Source organism: Crocodylus porosus, unplaced genomic scaffold (assembly GCF_001723895.1).
Source record: "Crocodylus porosus isolate Cpor-Errol unplaced genomic scaffold, CroPor_comp1, whole genome shotgun sequence".
NCBI lineage: Eukaryota > Metazoa > Chordata > Crocodylia > Crocodylidae > Crocodylus > Crocodylus porosus.
In genome coordinates this window covers 32830605-32837691 of record NW_017728886.1, presented here as the reverse complement: position 1 = coordinate 32837691, position 7087 = coordinate 32830605, and positions in this window count along the sequence as shown.

The following is a 7087-nucleotide window of genomic DNA, read 5'->3' as shown; positions in this document are numbered from 1 at the left end:
CCCCGCTGTCCCGCTCAGGCCCCTGCTGCAGGCCGGGGCCGACCGCAGTCGGCTTGGCTCTTCTCGGCAGGGGCAAAGGGGGGAAATACGCACAGGCACCCTCAAAAATGCCTTATCTCTCACCTATGGCCTGAACTGTCACAGCTCCAGCATCCCTCTTACACTACCCGGGCATTTTTGACACAGGCAGTCATTTTAAAAAGTATCAAAGTACCCCCCACCCCAAAAAAAAATGTCATCACAGACCCTTTGGTATTGTCCAGAGAGCAACCCCCAGCTGAGTTCTAGCTGCTGCTGCCCCTGCAACAGTGCGAAGGTTATAACAGGCTGCCACCTTGGGAAGGAAGAGATCTCCATCACTTTTTCCAAGCAGCAATAGATTTGACCAGCATCTCTACCAGGCAGATGCCTCAGCTGCTGCTTCCTTTGGGTCAAGAATTTCCCTTCGTTTCATTATCCTAATATTCTGCTTCTTAGGGCTGACTGTGACACCTTACTCAGGTTGAATAGTACTCATGGTCAGCCCAGTAGTCCCAGATATTTAAGCACAACTTAACCTGAGTAAAGTTGGCAGATGTAGCTCCTTGGAGCAGGCTTCAGTAATTTATTTTTAATCCTCTCATTATTGGTGTTTTGGGAATGTTACAGTAAAATATCTCCATTTTGCCCTGAATGCACTCAAGTTGAATAAACTGAACTGCAAATCATACCAAGGGGAGCACTTGGTCCAATGAAGTATAGCCATTTCTGGGGTGAGGTAATGCAGCTTTTTAAGGGAGAGAAGCAACACTGCACCACCCTGTGATAAGAAGTGAAGACAAATTCTATATATAGTTGCATTTGAGAGACTGAATGTAATCAACTAAATTGGAACCCTTGGCCATAAACCTTGCTTAGCAAGCCAACCCTTAAGCATCCACCCCACCATTGTTTTTGAGGTATAGAGAAGGACTGCCAAACTATTTAATTAAAATACAATTTAAACTGTATAAAAGCATATTTAATGATCAGGTCCCAACTATCACAGGTCACCACTGGTAATAATATTGGGTAGCCTCTAGATCAAAGCATTTTAAACCCAGAAAAAATGATAATGCACAGAAGATAGTTTACTGTGGGCCAACTAGGCCCGAATCCTCCAATGAGATCTGCATAGGAAACAGGACTGCCAGATCTAAAAATTAAAGAACATTAATTATTATCCAGACAATCAGCATGTTTGTTTTAATGTTGAATTATTTCTGATCTGTCTTCAAGAACTTGACATCTCCCTGCTCATCTTAAAATGTATGCCACAATTCCAGTGTGAACAGTTTTCACAAGTTTGTGAACACTGTTTTGACCCCTGTTGCAGGGGCTCTCACTAGAAAAGCTAATCAAGATAAGTCCCCTCTTGAGTTAGCCCAATACAAAACATGCCATAAGAGACAGTCACTACCATCAAGATCTTACCTACTAACATAAAACACAGAGTAAGCTTGTGACAAGAACTGAAAACCAGACCCAATCAACTGATACCACGGGTCCCCAAAGACCCATTTCATGTGAAAAACTTAATCCCTGCTGAGCTGAACTAGGCTCAACAGGGTGACAGGTGACCTATAGGTAAAGGGCTCTGTAATTCATTAGAAATACTTGGAGAGTACAACACTTCAGAAATAGTAATTGCTGTATCTTTAACAATACGGCTCAATTCCTTGAAACTTATATTTAATTACATGTAGGCTCTTCAGCTCTCAGAGTACAGACAAAATCATCTGTACTATTTTCCGAGGCACTCTGCAATGTTACATTCCACCCTTTTCTTAAAAGGTAAAGAAAACTACAAACTCTAAAAACAAACATTAGCATCCAAATTCATGTCTAAATGCAGCATTTTCACCACATAAAATATTGCCATATTTAAAATTATTGCAACGTACTTTCATTAGCATTCATACATTTCCCCCCTCAGACTGTAGAGGGAAATGGTCAATCACAGCTTTCAAATCCTCAGCACAGTCTTCTTTCCCTGCCCACCACCAGTTATTTCCAACATTCCTGTAATGGAAGTATGCTCTTATGCTCTATATGGGCTCATGGAGGGAAACACCACACATCTGGCCAGTTGGTTCTAACAATGTGTGAGAAAGCAGTGAAATTTGGGGCATCAGTAGTTCCATTTATTATTTCTGGCTCTCTATAACCAGTATGGTCTATTGGTTACACAGAGATTTTCCAAGCTGTGTGGATCTGTACAAATTGAACCTAGACCTTCTGCATATAGGAATGCGAGCTTCTACGGTACAAGCTAAAAGAACCCGCTCTTTTACTACAGAGGAAAAAGCAGATTACAAACCTAAGTAAAACGCCACAGCTATTCTGTCATCCATAACCCAACCCTGCTTTTCCAGAGCTAGCTCAGGTATCTATTCATGGTACTGCACTGTATAAGCATGTAAGCATGTAATTAGGCACACTCCTCATGAAAGAGCGTAGTAAAGTAGTTAAGACATGATTCTATTATAATAGAAACTTGGGTTTTTAGCACCAGCACCTCTGAAAGCACCCATGAACCCCGTGTCAGCTCTCTTATCTATAAAAGAATAAATCACCTCCTCTAAATTTTGGGTGTAATGCCTGCACAGATGCCAGCAGCAATCAGTAGAACAGTTAAGGCTGGAAAGCATGCTCTCTTGTCTTTCAGTTCAGAGCATGTTCTCCTAGGCTACCCAGCACTAAGTAGAAGAAAGATCTCTTTCTTGAAGGTAGGAGCGTTACACAAAAGTTTCTACAGCAGAGGCCAAACTGATTCAATATATTTTCAAAAGCTGGCAACAGTATTGACACTTAGGCCTGCCAGAAACCTACTAGACAAAATGCACGTTGGGCATACAAACTTGGCCTTACAGATTATACTGTAGATCAGGGTTTAGTTTGGGCATCTGGAACTTTCCTGCATTTCAATTGGGATGGCAGTTGTCTGAAATTAAGGCTAAGCTACATTACACTATTAAGTATTTTTGAAGAAAATGGAAAAGATGGTGAATTCACGCATATTTTAATCATGGTCTCTAAAACAGATGAATGGAGTTTGTGCTGTCTGGTAAGGTTCATTGGTTAGATGTGAGATCTTTTATTAGACCAACTGAGACATTGGAAAAAAGTTCTTTTTTCAGTTGGTCTAATAAAAGATCTCACATCTAACCAAAGAACCTTGCCTGCCTTTGTCATTAGACCAACACGGCTACAACCAAAAACTCAGCATTCATCCTGACTTATATCTGTAATTAAACATTGTTGAGCACTGGGTGTGTCTACACATCACCATACAGTGACATTAGTAGTGCACCGTGTTTTAGTACTCGTATGGGGGAAGTACTAACTCACAATGTACTAGCCACCAGTACTGCAGCGTACAGTGGCGCACAGTTAGATTCACCGGCTACATCACTGTAGTGGCATGCTATAGCTGGACAGCACACCACTATGGTGACTTAGCCAGCAATCACAAGTAGACCTACATGATCACCACATTGCCATAGCACACCATACAGTGACACAGAGCATTGCTGCATCACCGTAAGGCAATGTGTAGACAGATGTTCCCATTCCCATCACCTATTGTCAGCACTGGAGACTTCTGCAAATGTAAACAAGCTGGTAGACAGTAGAAATAAATTAGACCTTTTCCACATTGATTCTATCCCATTCCAACTGTGAAAGATTACTCTATGTACAGGATGTGCTGTCTTTCACTGATGATCATTTCAGATGTGCTCCTTACACAAATAAACAGTGAGACTACTCACTCTGAGTATGATACCATATTCAACATAAAGAGGACATGTATTCAGTGGATGGATGATCTTGTGATGACAACATGAGACAGGGACTCAGAGATGGGGTTTCTATGCACTACTGTAATACAAATAAATAATAAGGAAGAGATATTGTGAGAAAATGTGGCTATGAAATATGTAGGAAAGAAAAAGAATTAAACTTACATTCCTGGGCTCAGGAATTGCCGGTCAGTTTTCCACCCTCACTGTCTGAGCTTACATCTGACCATTTACAAGAAGAAACCCTGCGTGGTTACATTTCTAATAGGAACAATGGAACTTTTATATGACTCTGCATATAGCTATCTGGGGTGCTGTTCCAGAAATATGCATAGGTCATCCATTGTGAAAGCATCAAGGCTGAATTTGCATCCCTCGTATACAAAGGTCAAAGGAAGTATGTTTCCAACTTTGATCTTAGACAAACTTAGCCCAGGGGTGAATGCTTTTATATCTAAACCAAAACAAAAACAGCAAAGTTTATTATTTAACTATTATTTTCTCATTTGATTCCAATGACACTATTTCTCCATAGAAAAATTCTGATAGACATTTGCAGAAATAAACAACAATGGTATCTGTTTAATTCTTGAGATAGTAAGTAGAGAGGTTAGACAATGATTGATGTTTATTTGATCCTGCTTCTGTCCCTAGAATAATATACAAATTGACCCCATAGGTCCAGAAATTTGGCAGTAGAAAGCAGTAGCAGTGTTAATTGCTCCCAGTTAATGTTGCCACCGCTCCCCAACCTCCAGATTTACAGATCCATGGGAAGCCCCATGGCTCAGATGACATGGCAAACCCTCCCTCACAGGGTGAGTGGGCTAGCCTTGGCCCAAGCTGTCTGTTCCAGCCAATTAGGGAGGTATGCTTTAGTGCCCCCAGCTTCTGGCCTGAGCCACTGCAGGCATGTGGCTGCATTTCCAGAATCAAAAGTGAATGTCTGCTCACTTGCTTATCAGTTCAATCTACTCAGCTTAGAGTAACCTGCAAAGAGTGAATTAATTCAGCCTCGGGCTTTTTGACTGTCTGTACTTAGCCATGGACTGACATTGTGCACTGACCTCACACTGGATCAGGCCCACAGACCAACCCTGTTTGTAGGGTCTGAACCACAGACTGACCACATATCAGAAAGGGAAAGCACCACAGATTGATAGAGCATAGTATATCTGAAACTACCACACGCTACAATAGTCACAGTAGTTTAATTTAACAGCTGGTTCTGCACAGTAGATGGCTTTGAGGAACTACATCACACAAAGCACAACAACCATGGTAGCATGCAGGAATGAAGAAGTTCTCCACACACCATCATCTACTGTTTCTACCACTTGCAGTTCTGATGACCAGGCCTATAACAAACAGAATTACCATATTTAGGTGAATATTTATTTATTCAAAACAAACTAAACACTTTTCATAAATAAATGTAACAGCTGCAAAGGCTTGCTTGGCTGCAAGCTGAGTGGGTGAGCTATGCTAAGAACTTTGCAAGAAAGGTGGCAAAAAGTTTTCAGATGGTGAAATAGCTTTTCCAAATAAAGGTTATGCTGTGTACAATGCATGCTTTTTACTGGAGCATTTGGACTGTGACCAGAGCCCCCATTGCAAACTCCGGGTTCTGATTGGCTACTATGGAGTCATAAAAAGCTGAGGGTGGAAAAAGCAGTTGTGGAGGAGAGCAACACCAGCCTGGATAGAGGGGTGAAGGCTCAGCCCCTCTTCCCCTGCCCCTAGGCAGAGGGAATGGAGATGAAGCTTGCTGGGGAGCTTCAGGACAAAGGAGAGCCTGGGTTATCTCATAAGAAGCTGATTCCCCACCAGGTCAGAGCTGTGCAATCAGGGACACAGGTACCCAGAGAAAGAGTAGGGAGGGGTTGGCAAGCTAGCTGGGAGAAGCTGCCTGGTCAGGGACCTACAGAGGGAAGTCCTCTGTTTGGAATGGAAAAGTTTGCACTACAGGAACAGAGACCTGTAGAGGGAATCCCCTGCTTGTGTGTGGAGGTGCTGGAGGAGAGAGACAGCCCAGAGAGGGAGTGGGCTATGAGAATCCCAAATCTGCATGGGTGTGTGAGGGTACTCTTAACCCCTAGTGTTTGCAGGAGGTGTATTTTTCAGAGGAAAACTACAGAGAAGAAGCCTATTACCTGCACTGGCTGATCATAGACTTGTTTTTGCTGAGTTACCAAGAAAGAGCAGAGTCCACCTTACCCTGAGCAGCAAAAGCCTCTCCTCTGCCACCTAGTGGTGGATCATACTGTATTGCCATTTATTCTTATGGGAAGGGGAGCTACCAGAGGGAAATTAAACTGGGTTATGAGGGGGAAAACTGTTTTAAAGTGTTATAATCAGGTGAATGTAATCATTGAGGTTGTTTGATGCAAGTGGGACCACCCCGTCTGGTGGAATTATTCATCTATTGTTGCAGTTGTAAATTCTATTCAAATTGTTGGTTTTATTATTAACTTCTCTCTCTTCCCTTTATTAATAACTTCTTTTCTGTATATAGTTGTGTATAAAAAAGAAACCCATTTGTTTATTGGACTTAAAGTAACTTCTTGGGTAGTGAAGGTGAGGGACACACCTCTCCATGGGACACCTCAGTCAGCAGACCTACCTGAGGGGGTTCCCAGGGCTGCTGGCATCCTGAGAATCCAGAATCTGGCATATTGCCCAGAGGAGCATGCTGGCCAGGGTTACATAAAAAAATAAAAAAACCTTTTACTTAGCTGTGAATAAAAGGACAACTTAGCTGTGAATAAAACGACAATAGCATTATTCATACCCTGTCAGTTGATCTGTACATGTATTTTACCATAATTTTCAGAAGCCATACAGATAGAATTCCATCCATAAATTTTAAAAAATGCTTCCTTTTTTAACCTGAATTCCACAGTCAAACACAGGAAGTGTTTTGCTCTGATCAGACTGTATTCATGAATGTACTGTTTAAAACATGGAGGAGGCAAGGATTTCATAGGATGATATCTTGTACTGAAACAACTGCATAGTCGGGATAGAGTTAGACAAGGTTTTGAATACAGGACATTCTTCTGCTGCAAGACACTGTTTAAAATACTGACAGGTACTTTGGCCAGTCAAGGGTAGTTAAGCTATGCTTATTGCTCAGGTTACTTCTAAATGTTCATACACAAGTGAAGAGAACATAGTTTCATAGTTTCTAGGGTCGGAAGGGACCTGAGCAGATCATCTAGTCCGACCCCCTGCCATGGCAGGAAAGAGTACTGGGGTCAAACGAC